Source organism: Arvicanthis niloticus, chromosome X (genome assembly GCF_011762505.2).
Source record: "Arvicanthis niloticus isolate mArvNil1 chromosome X, mArvNil1.pat.X, whole genome shotgun sequence".
In the NCBI taxonomy this organism is placed as follows: domain Eukaryota; kingdom Metazoa; phylum Chordata; class Mammalia; order Rodentia; family Muridae; genus Arvicanthis; species Arvicanthis niloticus.
Window position 1 is genome coordinate 34,581,313 of NC_047679.1, and position 13,513 is coordinate 34,594,825.

General features: G+C 40.7%; 1 protein-coding gene across 1 annotated transcript in view; it reads right to left on the reverse strand.

Annotated features, from left to right (window-relative positions):
- Positions 1–13,513, reverse strand: part of LOC117694026 (claudin-34-like) — a 572,054-nt gene that overhangs the window by 509,765 nt on the left and 48,776 nt on the right. The window contains exon 2 of the mRNA XM_034484749.2: positions 647–750. The gene's annotated coding sequence lies outside the window, so the exon portion shown is untranslated. The remainder of the gene's footprint in view (positions 1–646; positions 751–13,513) is intronic.

Sequence of the window (13,513 nt, forward strand, 5' to 3'; positions counted from 1 at the left end):
GAGAGAAGAAGAAAGAGAAGTTGCAGGGAGGTCATGATTTTCTGTCTTTTCAAGAGTAACTCAAAGGCAGGGGGTTAAAATGCACTGAAGATTCATTCTGGAAGTGGTAATGTAGCTCAGTTAGCAAAGTGCTTGCCTGCTACTTGCATAAAATCCTGTGTTGGATCCCCAACACTGTATAAGCTGGGCATAGTGGCATCTGTAATCCCAGCACTCAGGAGGTATAGGCAGGAGGATCATAAATTTAAGATTATCTTTAGAGAATTCGAGGCCAGAGTGGGATACGTGAGAATCTTTCTAAAGAAGAAAGAGGAGGAGGAAGAGGAGGAGGAGAGGACTCTCAATCATATATTTGGAAGTTGCTGTTGACACTGATCATCTCAGCCTATGTGATCCCTTCATATAATGTGGTCTTCCTTGCAACATACAGGATAAATTCTCAGGAATGAGATGAATGCCAAATTCTACTTGTTAAAATGGAGGATGAGGGGGACAAAATACCACTCAGATTAAAAGAGAAAAGAAATAGACTCTACCTTCTGATGTGACAATAAAATCTTCTAGTAGGTATATATAGAATATGAAAATTGGCAATGATTAACAACTGGCTATAATAAATGATGAGGTGGTTATACAGAACACTCACCACTCTATCTCCAACAGAAGTGTTACTGGGCACAGCTGTAAAGTCATCAAAACAGATGTGCTATCAGCTACTGTAGATCTTCAGATGCAAACAGCCACAGGATGCTTAAAAAGAAAAAGACTTGTTCTCTCATCCACCATACCATTACTAAACAGAGGCTAATATCAAATCTCTAGAAACCCCAGAATAAATTCAAACATGATTATCTCAGAAGAAATGCCCAATATTCTTTGCCTAAAGAATTAAAATGAGAAATTGCAACATGTTTATAACCCAGTATTTCTTTCCTCACATGCTGGCTACATAGCAGCAGAGCAATAATTTTCCACTTGTTATGTGCTAAATATTTTAATTACATTTTGAAGTAAGCAGTATTCTAGGAAAGATAAATAGTCAAAGACGAGGTAATTAATTTTTGAAGGTAACCATACTAATATATGCATATTTCATACTAGAAATTAATTATTCTCAAGACAACTGTCTTTTCCCTTGTAAATTAGGACATTTTTCCCTCTAATTAGTTGAAATTGCCTGTAGGAGATTCTCACCACTGAGCCGTGGAATTTCCTTCGGCAGGTAATTCCAGTTACCAGTGAGAGGAGCTTAAAATAGAAAAAGCAGAAGCTTGGGCTTCAGTATGCCTCCTCCATAGAGCACAGATACAGAAATATCAGGTGAAGGCTTTTTCACGTGGTGTTAACTTTGAGACTATGTCAATGTTCCATTTCCTTGAAGTTATTGATGATAGATAGATAGATAGATAGATAGATAGATAGATTAGACCCATAGGCAGACAGGTAAATGAACATCAATAAATAGATGCATAAATATATGATAGATGGATAGACATATCCATAAATGGATACAAGAAACACAGAGAAGTGCAAAGACACATAGATGCTTAAAATAGATGATAGATGACTACATGAAAGGATGCACAGATTGAGGCTAAAAGATAACTCTGCAGTCAAAGGTACTTGCTGCTTTTCCAGAGAATCTAGGTTCTGTTCCCAGACCCCATATTAAGCAGTTCACAACTGCCTGTTACTCTAGCTCCAGGTAATCTAATGTTCTCCTCTGGACTCTGTTGTTACCTGCACACATATGGCTTATAGTCACACAGACATACACACACACATATACATTTTTAAAAGAAGTCCTTGACTTGTCTCCTTCCCTGAGGACTAGTTTTCATGGTTCTATAAGGTACTATGCAAGCTTCTAAAGGAGGAAGGCATGCAACAGTTATGCCTATATATGACGCCTATGTATCACATCAGTGACATGGTGTAATAATCCTAAGAGTGCAGTAGTAGCATAAATACCTTGGTGGGAACCAACAGCTCTCTAATTCAACTTGAGACCCAGTCAAGAAGAAGGAAAACATGCCTGGTACTTGAAAGCTAGCTAACTTGCTCAGTTCTAGTGAAGTCATGGTTATTGTAAGAGAATCTATGACTTTTAATTTACTAAACCAGCATAATCCCTAATAACAATCAATAAAGGTTTGTCCTTATACCCACAGATAATTGTAGTCTTTCTTCATCCATCATCCAGGAAACTTCTCTTTGCAATAGGTGAAGACCAATATAGAAAACTACAACCAATCAAAATACAGTGTTGTAGAGCCCAATCCCAAACGATATATCTACAAAATGCCCCTAAAGCTCAGAGAACATTGAGCAGGAAGGGGTAAAAATATTGTAAGAGCCAGAAGATCAAGGAGTTTTCTGTTATATTGTGTATTCTAGTAGTATCATAAGCTACACCCATAAACTCTCACCAACATGACTGCTCATATGTGAGCTGAACAAAATGATACCAATAGACATGCAAAATTGGACAAGGAAAAGCCCATGAGACCTCAACACTACACAAATAACTATAAGCAATTGAATAAAGCTGGGAGCAAAATTGGTCTTCCTCAGGAAAGAGTATATCAATTGTTATGTCAAAGGATCTGCCCTGAAAACATGCAAACATGTGACATTACACAAACCAGATAATATTTAGGAATACATATGTATATACATATATGTATGTGAATTCAATGAGTGAAAAGAGGCTATGAATTTGAAGAAGAATGGGGAGGGTTATATGGGAGGGTTTGGAAGGAAAATGGAAGGGAGAAGCATTGTGATTCTATAATGATCAAAAAAGAAACACTTAAAGAAATGTTCAACATCCTTAATCATCAGGGAAATGCAAATCAAAACAACCCTGAGATTTGACCTTACACCAGTCAAAATGGCTAAGATCAAACTTAAGCAATAGTACACTCTATGTGTACTAGTGAAGATGTGGAGAAAGAGGAACACTCCTCCATTGCTGGTGGGATTGCAAACTGGTACAACCACTCTAGAAACCATTCTAGAGGTTCCTCAGAAAATTGGGAATAGATCTACCTGAAGACTTAGCTATACCACTCTTGGGCATATACCCAAAAGATGCCCCACCACACCACAGCGGCACGTGCTCCACTATGACCTGTGAGAGCCAGAAGCTGGAAACAACCAATAGTCCCTCAACTGAAAAATGAATACAGAAAATGTGGTTCATTTACACAATGGAATACTACTCAGCATTTAAAAACAAAGACATCATGAATTTTGCAAGCAAAGGATGTAACTAGAAATATCATCCTGAGTAAGGTAACCCAGACCTAAAAGGACATGCATCCTTAGCCAATAAAGTACAGAATACCCATAATGCATCCCACAGACTCAAAGAAGTAAATAAGAAGGAAAGTCCAAGCAAGGATGCTTGAATCATACTTTGAAGGAGGAACAAAATAGTCATAGGAGGCAGAGGGAGAGAAAGGAGGGAGTGGGAGAGGGGAGGGGGAGGGGAATGGGGGGAGCAGAATCAGGTATTAATACAGAGAGACAGAAGAGAGATCCAGAGGGCCAGGAGAATGAATAGAAAACCTGCAGCTGTCAGCAGTGGGGGTGGGTAGAATTTTTAGGAAGTCCCAGAGACCTAAGGTAGGGGAGGCTCCCAGGAATCAATATGGGTGACCTTAGCCAAGATGCCTAACAGTGGGTACATAGAACCTGAAGAGGCCACCTCCTATAGCCAGGCAGGACCCCAGTGGAGAGATAAGAACACCAACACACCCACAAAAGTTTTGACCCAAAATTTGTCCAGTCTAAAAGAAATGCAGGAACAAAGATGGAATAGAGACTGAGGGAATGGCCCACCAATAACCAGCCCAACTTGAGACCCCATGGGCAAACACCAATCCATGACATTATGATATTCTGTTATGCTTGTAGACAGAAGCCTAGCATAACTGTCTCTGAGAGGCTAGTCTACCCAGAAGCTGACTGAGACAGATGCAGATACCCACAGCCAAACACTGGAAGGAGGTCAGCAACTCTTATGGAAGAGTTGAGGGAAAGACTGAAGGCTCTGGATGGGATAGGAACCCCACAGGAAGACCAACATAGTCAACTAACTAGACCTCTCAGAGCTCTCAGAGACTAAGCCACCAACCAAAGAACACATACAGGCGGGTTGGAATGAGGTGTCTGGCACACATATAATAGACATGCAGCTCAGTCTTCATGTAGGCCCACCCAAAAACTAGAGCAGAGGCTCTCCCTAAAGCTGTAGCCTAACTGTAGTATCCATTCCCCAACAGAGATGCCTTGACTGCCCTCAGTAAAAGATGTGCCAGGCTAGGGAAATACCAATGGGGGCCCTACCCTCTCAGGGGAGGGGGGTGGGGGAAGGTCTCTGTGAGGGGGGCTTGGAGGGGGGCAGCATTTGGGATGTAAATATATATAATTTAAAAAAAACAGGCTGAGAAAGCCATGGAGAACAAGCCAGTAAGCAGCACCCCTCCATGGTCTCTGTATCAGCTCCTGTCTCCAGATACTTGTCCTGCTTGAATTCCTGCCCTCACTGCATTTGATGATCAACTGTTATATGGAACTGTGAGTAGGACAGACATGTAGATAAATAAAGATATAGATGGATGGACAGATGACAGATAACTGTAGGATAGATGCATAGATAGATAGATAGATAGATAGATAGATAGATGCATAAAATATAGGTAGATAATAGAGAAGTAGAAAGAAAAGGTATGGATATATAGACAAATAGATAATTTATACTATATATAAATAGAACATTTATATACAATGATAAATATATAGTTAATTGATCATTAGATGTGTACATGTATATCATCTCTGGAAGATTTAGATAAAAATACTTTGTTACAATGCTATCTAAATATTATATGCATGATATCCATACTTAGGAATATGTTCATGCAGAGGCTGAGAGACTAGAGTGAGTTTTGCAAAACCAAGGATCCCAGATTTAAGGCTGATTGCTGATAGTGAGGGAATAGAAAGCACCCAAGAGGCAGTTAGCAGCTCTCTCATTTGGGGTCTTGTAAGCCATTGAATATTATTTATATCATCACTGGATGTACACACAGATAGCATCGTGGCAAGTATCTGATAAAATCCTTGGGCGAGATTACACAAGAACTTACAAAGACCTAGGGGAAGTCGGCCTCCACTTTTACCTCTTCTTTGCCAGGAAGCTTAGAAGTAGAAGTTGCAGGGGGTTGGAAACCTTCAGAGACTGAAAAGGCTTCAGTAGAATGTGTGCTCTCAGCAATGACACACAGATGCTGAATTTCCTCACTCTGCTTTTGTTGTTCCTCACAATTGACTGTCTTAAGTTACTCTCAGGCCAGGCATGTTTATATGAAAATACTGGGGTTGGGGAGCATGGAGAATGTCACATTTCTGCTTATTTATAAGCCTAGGCCTTTTAGGGCATAGATGACTTAAGATCTTTGTCCTTACCTGGAAGTAACAAAGGCCCCAGGCCTGGTCTCCCAGAGCACCCAAGGCTTATTTAAAGCTATTTGGAAGCCAAGGACATTTTCCTGAATCCATTCCAAACTAGAAAGAAGATGCTGAGGCCTGATATTTTTTGCAAAATATGCAGGCTCAGAAATTGACAGACTTTACATTGACGTCAAATATGAAGACCCATTTATGAATCTGTATTCCACAAGACTCCTGTCTCCAAGCCAAACTGAACAGCATTCAGATTAATAATCAAAACATAGCTGGCAGGAAAACTTGTTTTCTCTTGAAAGAGGGCCAATTTTTAGTTTGGTGGCTAGGATGCCTGGAACCCAAAAGAAAAATAATTTCATGCTCACACTCTGTGCTGTTCCTTTCCTCCTCCCATTAATTTTATCTGGCATCTCAAATCTGTGCAGTCATATTTTTCCTATTGAAACAGAAAGGTGTTCATTCTAAAAATAGCTTGTCTGCATTTAATTCCATAAATGGTTTCTTACTGGTGAATGCTATTTTTCAAGTCGGTTGCTTTAACTGAAGTTGTTGTTTTAAAAAAAAATAGGCATGTTCTCTTGCAAAATTCTTTAGAGGTATGTGCATTTGTATAATGTATCTGTAGTATATCCTTAACACAGCATACATGCATCAAAACACACTGCTCCTTCAGTCTGCTCCCATATATGATCAATTATCTCCGTTGAAAAAAAGATAATGATCACACTTGCTTACTGGATGCTGACAAAGAGGTAGAAATTCCCCGATTTACCCCCAATCAAGAGCTATGCACAAAGAAACCCTCATCAAATTGAAGAACCAATCAACTCAGAAAATATTTACACACACACACACACACACACACACACGCAATGATGGTTTAGCAGGTATAGTGCTTGCCACCCAAACATGAGCACCTGAGTTCAGATCACCAGCACCCAAGAAAAACAGCAAAGTGAGACAGCACACACCTATAACTCTAATGATAGAGGGATAAATAGCGGATCCAGAAACTCATTAAGTAGCTAGTCTACCCAAATTGATGAGCTCCATGTTCAGTGAGAGAACTTGTCAATAAATAAATAAACAAACAAACAATACAGGGTAATATCAGAAGCTCCTCTCTGGCCTCTACACATCGGACACACATACAAGCATACCAATACACAGACATATGTATAACACACACACACATCTTAATAAGTATGCCACAAATGCCAAACAAGCCAGTATTTTATTGAACAACACAGAGCATAAATTGTTGGCACAGTCAGGTATTCTTGGAATGTTTTTATTCTATTGATTAATGAGTTACCTGGATGAAGATCTAGAAAAGACAGACAGGAGAGGAGAGGTCTGTGGATGCAGCTCATCTGGTAGAGTACACACACAAAGGGTTCCACCCCCAACACCATGTAAAATCCAGCATGGTGGCACATGCCTGTGATCTCAGCACTTAGGAAGTAGACACAGGAAGATTGCGAGTACAAGGCCATCCTCAGTTAAATAAGACATTAGAAGCTCAGGCTAGCCTGTGCTGATCTTGAAGTCTACTAACAGGGATATCAACACAGAAACTGCCCTTTGGAACCTTACAGAGCAATGAAAGAAAAGGCACCTCTAAGGTGACTATGAGAGTTGGTAGATTCTGACACATGCACAACCCCAATTCAGTGACTAAATCAGTCCTGGTCAATGAGAAATAGGTGACAGGTAACTCACAGCTGTATCTTGGATGCTGGTTTGTTTCCATTTCTTCCTGTCTTTATAGAGATCTGAGCCAGGAGATAAAACAGCTGCCCTGCAGCTATGCAACCATGAGGACAAAGACATCAATTACATCAGTGGTGGAGTCAATGAATAGGAAATGCCTACAGCTCTGACACAATCATGGGGCCATTGTCTCACCTTGCCCCTCATAACCTCCACTTCTTGAGCAAGGCAAGAACATCCTTCCTGCTTTCAGTCTTAATCCTTGGGCTTCTATTGCCTTTGGCAGAATAATACCAACTAATACAGAACCTCACCAAGGACTTATGGGAGTCTGACATTGGTGATTCCTGTACATATATCAACCCATTTAAAATTATCCTCAGTGGTTTATTATTTGTGTATGCATGTACATGCATATGCCCATGTTCATATAGGGGTGCATAAGAATGCCTAAGTGAACACATGTATGAAGGGCTGAGGCCAATATCAGATGGCATTCCTCAGGTACCATCACATTGTTTCCTGAGACAAGTAACTGGAATTACCAAGTAGACTGGGCCAGGTGGCCAATGAATGCCAGGCATCCTCCTGACTTCACCTCCCCAGCCCTGAGACTACAAATGCACTCTGTCAAGCCTGGCCATTTTACATGGTTTCTGGCTATTGAACTAAGTTCTCGTGCTTGCACAGCAAGCACTTTACTGAGCCATTTGCCCAATGTTCCTGAGTGATTTAACAGTATGTAACAGTCTCAACTATTCTGCAGCTATGTCTTGAGAAAAGCACTACATTATTACTTTATTCCAGACATAAGGGCAGAGATGTTGACTGAAAAAAAAAAAAAAAAACCTCACAAATTGTCCATACAGTAATAACCTGGTAAAAGAAGCCAACACAGCTTGTAGTAGGAGGATCCAGCAGCGAGATTACAATGGCTTTCAAGAGATAGAGACCTGTGTGCTCAGTTCTCAAAGTGAGGAGCCTTGAGCTTCCCCTGCAACTTTCAACAGTTTTGTATGCACTTGGAGGGTAACCACAACCCAGGAGGAGACACAGGAGAATGTTGTTTAGATTTGCACAATGCTGATGAGAAAAGAGGCAGCCACCGCTCGATACACACAGAAAGTTAGAGAAGACACCACACAAGTGACACTGAAGGAAAACACATGAGTTAGTGTGGTGGTTTGAATGAAATGTCCTTCATGGTCTTGGGCATCTGAATGCTCAAGTGACATTTCTAGTTTGCTGTCTCTGCTTTGTGAGGCCTCAGCTTCTGCTCCAGCCATCATGCCCGCCACAGGTTGCCTCCACTCTGCCATCATTGGATTCTAACCTTCTGGAACTGTAAGTCCAAACAATTTTTTTTTCTTTTATAAGTTGCCTTGGTCATGGTGCTTTGTCACAAGAATAACAAAGTAACTAATACAGTCAGTAAATCACAGTGAGCAAACCCACCACCCACCTAATCTCAAACTCATCACCCCCATTGAGCTAGAATAGGAGAAAGTGACTTTTCAACAATCCTTAGTCCAGCAGTGAGCTGCTAATCAGAGCCCCTCCTCTTAGCTGACACCACATGAAAGAGTTCTCACTATGTATCTGCCGTTCCCAGCAAGCTCGCCAGGCCCACAGGCCTCCTCAGGTACAACATGTTGTTCATCTGGCTCTCAACCACAGATCTAGTGACTCCACTAATTTCTAAAGTCACTTTAAAGCAAATGTATTCCTAACACTGGCATATTAGACGCCACATTTCCATTGATAAGAATATCACGAGAAAAAAAAGCCCAGTTGTGTACCAAGAAAAAACAGCCACCATTTTAAGAATGGTTTGTAAATTATAACCATCTTTTCTGCTAATGAAAGTGCTGCTTCTGTACAATAGCTGGGTGGAAATGTTTTTATTTCTAAATCACACAATAATCACATTTGTAGCTTAAACCTGAGAACATTTTGAAGGTTTTATTTTTCCTGTGATATTTTTGGAAGCACACTGTGTGTGCATTTATATGTGCATATATGAGAGTGTATGTTGGTGATACTGTTCTGTGGTTTTGCTTTTGTTTTGCAGTATAAGAATCGAAACCAGGTCCTTGCAGGTGCTGAGCCAGGGTTTTATCAATGGACTACACTTCCAGCCCAGAAGCAACAATCTCAAACTGTGGCACAGATTTGTCTCCAGGCTTCAGTCCCAGTTTAAGCATCACACTTTATATGCATGTGTGAATGTACATGTTCGTGTGGGTATGTGCACATATCCTGTGTGTGCTATGGTGTGTATGTGCATGTGGGACAGAGGTCAAAGTAGGGTGTTTTCTTCAGTCACTCTTATATCTTAAAGACAGACTTTGTCACTAAACAAGTTCACCAGCTTATCTCCAAGAACATTACTATTTCCTCATCACCAGAACTGGAATTACAGAGGTATGCTACCATGTCCATCTATCATGGGGGGAAAAAAACTTAAAATTTTTCTCAGGTTTATAGTACAAATGTGATTATTGTGTGATTTAGAAATAAAAAAACATTTCCACCCAGCTATTGTACAACGGTACAAGGGATCCAAACTCAGGTCATGCTTGGATGGCAAGCACTTTACCAGCTGAGCCGCCTCCTCAGCCCAATTATTTCTGAACCTTGAAAATGGGAGAAATACATGGAGCCCGGGTTATGTTTCATATTTCACACACCCTGCTGTGTTCCTATCTTACATCAAATCACAGATCCAATGGCACCTTCTGCTATATTGAGCCAACAATAAACTGTAAGATGTGCAGACCTGGAGAATCACTGGAGAATCTGTCTTTGGTAAACAAGGACTTTAAGTGTTGCTCTATTCAGGATTATGTAACGCAGCTTTGTTTGTGCCCTGAGGAACTTTCAATATGTAAGACTTACTCCCTGTATCACACAGATATGCACCATTCACCATGATAAGTGGAGTAGTTTGCAGTACTTATTGCTCTGTCTATCTACCTGCCTGAAGAACCCAAGGAAAGTTCCAAAATGACTACAGCTGGAAACTAAGGAAAATTTAGGAAATTTGATTTAAATAATTGAACATGATAAGTTCACAGCAATTAAAATGCTTGTATGGTACCAGACCAAGATAAATAGTTTTTACATATTATGACTGTTTAGGGGGAGGGTTGTCAATGTGTGTGCAAGTGCATGTGGACACCAAAAAAATAGGATTTAAATAATTAAACATGATCATTTCACAGCATTTAAAATGCTGGCATGGTAGAAACCAGGGTAAGTATTTTTTATATATTATGACTAGTTAAGGAATTGTCTGTGTGTGTGAAAGTGCATGTGGAGGCTAGAGGTGGATGTCAGGTGTCTTCTCAATTCTGCACTAGCTTTTTTTTTTTTTTGAGACAGGGGCTCTTTACTGAATGTGAAGCTCAACATTTTCAGGTAGACTGGCTGGCCAGCAAGCTCCAGGGACCCATGCATCTTCTCCAGTGAAAGGAGTAGGATATGGGTCCAAAAAGGCCACTGAGATGGATTTGTAGGGGTAAGGAGATTATTAAAAGAGTTACTGAGGCCATGGACATATAGACCAACCACAGCCTGGCCAGAGCTCTAAGAAGAGTTCAGATCAGAGGCAGACTACATGGTGTGAATTCTTAAGAGAGAAATAAGGACCCACAGGCCAGAAGTGGGAGAGTCTCTCCTCTTCCTCCTCTTCCTCCTCTTCCTCTTCTTCCTCCTTCTTCTGAGACAAGAATGGTTTCAGGATAGGAGCCTGCAGCCATGCTCTCTGATTCCCAGGCAGGAGGCAGGAAAGGGAGACTGAAGCAGAATTTTGTCTAATAATACCTACTTTGATGCAAACTCACTTTCCTAAGCAGAGAAAGAAATCCTGGCATGTACAAGACTTATGGCTAGAGACTCACAATGTCTTAGTGGGGTACCTGCCTATCTTTATCTTTGAGAAGGGAAGAATTCCTGAAGGTACTATGGCCTGAGCACCTGCTAATTATCTGACATTACATTCTAACATGCACCTGCCCTCAGCCCTGGGGGTAAGATACACACAGCCTCAGTACTTGGCTTTTCCACATGTGTGCTGAGAATTCAAATCCTCATGCTTGTACAATTTGATTCTCTGAGCCATCTCTTCAGTCCCATATATCACAACTCTTAGCCAGTATAAAATTTACCCAGTGAAGTCCATGTGATAGTCCCTGTCTTAAAAGATAGCAAACTGAGACCCAGAGAGATGAATGCCAGGCCTGAGATCGCACAGTGAGGAGTGAGTGGGACCATGGGAAGGGAAAACCATACATGTGTAACTCCAGAGCATTGGCCTTAAGCTAATATGTTATATTGCTTCTCATCACCACAGAGGTTGAAAAAAACGTTCCTATGAGCCACATCTCCCAAAACCTGTTTTTATACCAAGCTATATTGCAACAGAGATATGGCCCTTCTGGTCCACACCTGCTTTCATGTATAACTTCAAAGATGAGTCCTCACAGCAGAAAGCATTTGATCATTTGACCAGGTTCTGGAATGATGGCTCAGTACTTCAGACTGCATGGTACTCTTGTAGGATAGCTCACAATTCTAGCTCCAGGGAAGCCAACACCCTTTTCTGGGCTGCACAGACATCTGCATTCACTCATGCACATACCCCCACAAACATACATACTTTTATAAATAAGAAATAAAACTAGTAAAAATAGTAAAAGAGACTATATGTTCAGCAAAACCTTAAAATAATGTGGAAAAAGTTAGTTGGCCCTTACTTTTTTGAATTATTGGCCCTGCATGAGTAGTCTAGCCCCAGCAAACCCTTTAGACAGAAAATTATAACCAATCTAATGCACTTAGAACATAGATGGTAGAACATGGAGCTCAAGTGACAAGCAAGGTCCTAAAATAAAGAATGGATAATACAGGCTGATGGTGTCCATGATGTATCTATTGTCTTAATTAGGGTCTCTGTTGCTCTGATACATCATAACCAGAAGTGACTTGGGAAGAATAGAATTTATTTCAGCTTATAGTTCTACATCACAGTTCATCACTGAGGAAAGTCCAAGCAAGAGCTCAAGACCAAGGCAGGAACCTGGAAGCAGTAACTGAAGTCACGGAGAAATGCTGTTTACTAGCTTGCTCCTCATGCCTTGGTTAGCATGCTTTCTTACAGCACCCAGGACCACCCACCTGAGGATAACACTGCCCACAGTGAGCTGTGCCTTCCCACATCATTCATCAATCAAGAATATACACCACAGGCTTGCCTACAGGCCAACGTGGCAGGGACATAGTCTCAACTGAGGGTCTTTCTTCTAAAATAACTCTAGCTAATATCAAGTTTACATAAAGCTATCTAGAACACCTAGTATGTTTGAGGCCATGTGTTCAATCTTCAGTGATACAAAATACTAGAAAACAAAACATAAAATAAAAAGACATTGGGGGCACACAAAAACAAACAAAAAAATACCCTCTCGTTTCTAACACAATTTAGGCTAATTTTAAATCATCATACACTTCATACCCCTTTTTCAGGAGTCAAAAGGTAATACAAAAAAGGGCAAATCAGATAGTTCAGCAAGTAAAGGCACTTGCCACTAAGCCTGATGACCAGAGTTTGATCCCTGGGGATCTACATGGCAGAAGGAGAAAATCAATTCACACAAGTTGTTCTCTGACCTTCACATGAACACTATATGTGCGTGCGCACACATACACAATACATGTAATAAAAAATAAATGTTGCACAGAAAAAACTGACAGAGCTTTAAAAAAAAAAAAGGTGAATATGCTTATGGGTGTTAGGTCACAAAGCAGACCCCCAAATAGCAGTGCTGTTGCTAGTGTCCTAAGATGACAGTAAGGACCCAACACGGGCCAATTTCTTACCAGGTAAACAGAAACCTAAACTCAGCCTTCCTTAGAAATCTTGTGAAGTGTGTTTCTGTTTGTCAGAAAAGCTACTGTTTCTTCTGACCCCATCAGCAAAGTGTAACTCTAGCTCCCAATAAACCGAACAGCCTGCATCTGTTCAGAAAAACCAGACCCTGCTGACCATCTCTCACTGAACTGCAGCTCTCTACTCTCCTGAGACAGCCTGGCAGTTTGTCCCCTGATAAACTGTTTTTCTGTCTAAGGAGTGGTCTAGTTCAGTTCCGCCACTGCACCTCGCTTACAATGGGAAGATAGTGCAGAAAGAGTTGAATAAAGTATGACTAACTTGAAGTCTTCTAGCTTTAGAAAAAAATACAAGGATATGGGGATTCCATTGGCTATCAAAATGGTGGTTTGAGGATGATAGAGAGTGAACTAAATATCAATTCTACTGGGTTCT